At 45.9% G+C, this 2,180-nt stretch overlaps 1 pseudogene; it reads right to left on the bottom strand.

The window, feature by feature from the left end:
- Window positions 1-1,132: 1,132 nt before the first annotated feature.
- Window positions 1,133-1,698, bottom strand: LOC117198757 (sperm-egg fusion protein Juno-like; annotated as a pseudogene).
- Window positions 1,699-2,180: the final 482 nt, after the last annotated feature.

The raw sequence follows: 2,180 nt of genomic DNA on the forward strand, positions 1-2,180 counted from the left end.
AAAGAAAATTTAATAATTTTATACAAGTCAAAAAATAAATGTTAAAATTAGCAATATTAATTCAGTGAAAAAGGTCTAGTTTGAGAACATTAAATTACTGCATGAAAAATAAATCTGATATAATTGACAGTCGGGACACAGCTTCTTTTGAGTTTATCATGACTAAAGCTATGCCTTATGATGGTTCAAGACTTCCCCAATACTTTAAGTAAGAAATACCAGTATCATGAAACTTTCTTTTGGAAAAAACAATGCGATTGTTTTTGGTCCTCCTTGACCAGAATAAATCTTTACTTATTTATTTGCCATTTCTTTTTTAATACCTGATACTGTTCCAGATGACTATTTTTATTGATTGATTGATTGATTTTTGTCTACATTAGGTCTTCATTGCTGCACGCGGGCTTTTCTCTAGTTGCAGCCTGGGGGGGGGGCTACTCTTTGTTGCAGTGTGCAGGCTTCTCATTGTGGTGGCTTCTCTTGTTGTTGAGCACGGGCTCTAGGCATGTGGGCTTCATTAGTTGTGGCATGCAGGCTCAGCAGCTGTGGTTCACAGGGTCTAGAATGCAGGCTCAGTAGTTGTGGCAGACGGGATTTGTTGCTCCACAGCATGTGGAATCTTCCCAGGACCAGGGCTTGAACCCGTGTCCCCTGTAGTGGCAGGTGTATTCTTAACCACTGAGCCACCAGGGAAGTCCCTCCATTTTTTAAAGTAATTAATTTATTTACTTATTTTTAAGGTCAACTGCCATTTTATTGGAGGCACCATCATGGGACTAAAAGCCAGGGCTGTCACCATTAGCTCAGCCATGGAAAGAGGTGGGTGTATACTGGATGAGAAAGGGCTTAGCACCCTATATCATTGCCCCACCATCCCTAAAAGCAGGAGGAGGTGGGTCACCTTGGCATCTCCAGCCTGGGCTGCTCCCAGAGAGGGAAAAGCAGAGCAGAGCAGTGGAGGGGGTCTAGAATTCAATGTGCAAGACTCTGGTATCAGCTCTTGTAACCTTAATGTCCCACCAAACCCCCAGCCTGTGCCTTTTAAGGAAGGGCCTGAGGAAGGAAGCTGCCATGGCTCAGGCTGGCCCATAGCTAGTGAGAGTGCAGGATTAAGTGGAAGAAGAAGAGGCTCTCAGGAGAAAAATGACAGGAACAGAGAGAAGACCATGAGAGGGTAGGAGAATTCCAAGAATGAGGCAGGAACAGCAAAGTGACAGGCCAAGGCCTTTTGGGGTTTCCCTGAGCAAGTTCAAACCACTTCTGGAGACACTTCTACTGTTCCCATGCTCAGGGCTCACCTTGAAGGAGTTGCTCCAAATCTTCTCACACAAGTCAGTGAGGGTGGGGAAGTAATGCGAGAAAGTGTAGCAGAGGGTCCTTGCAGGGCAACGATTCTTCCTGACTCCAGTCCCAACCACCAATCCCGTCAGATTTGCAAATGTAGGATGTGCAGCATCAGCCCACCACCACTCATAGCCCTCCCAGTATAGTGGCTGTCCGAAATTCCTTCCTCGTGTTGGATCCAAGGCCCCAGGTTCAGGGAGTAACATAGAAGCAGACGCCCTTGGTAAACTGCTTCTGGCAGCCTGGGTTCATCAATCTACAGTGAACCAAGCTGAGACTGTAGAGCCAGGACACATCCCAAAGCGCTTCCCAGCTTGTGTTGGCCATGCAGCAGGCATTCAGGGAGTAGATGTATGGAGGGAGAAGGAGAGGGAGAGAAAGAGGGGGAGGGAAGGAGAAGGGAAGGGGGAGGGGGAGGGGGAGGGGGAGGAAATCCTGCTTGTGTTTTATCTGGTGCAGGGTGCTCAGAGCTGCTCCTGGTCAATTCTACTTGACACCAATGCAATCCTAAACAGAAATGCAAATACAAGTATTGAAAGTATATGGAAGTATTATGTTTGTGAAACAGTTTTCTGGATGATGTAAAAACTACTATTTCGAGGACTTCCTCTTCACCCCAAGACAGAGTTACAAGGAAACAACACAGAACTGGAAAAAAAAATGTGTATGTCAATAGTTTCAGAGATTTGAAATGAGGCAGTGCAAAACAGTGAATATGAGAAAGGGGAAATAAAGTGAGCCCTAAGAGTGTCCCCACTAAATGCCTGAAGAGACTACTGGCAATGGCAATAGTGGAACCCAGGCAGACCTGCCTGTCACCCTGAGTTGAGAAGAAG

The sequence above is a fragment of the Orcinus orca genome, chromosome 18, assembly GCF_937001465.1.
Source record: "Orcinus orca chromosome 18, mOrcOrc1.1, whole genome shotgun sequence".
NCBI classification, from domain to species: domain Eukaryota; kingdom Metazoa; phylum Chordata; class Mammalia; order Artiodactyla; family Delphinidae; genus Orcinus; species Orcinus orca.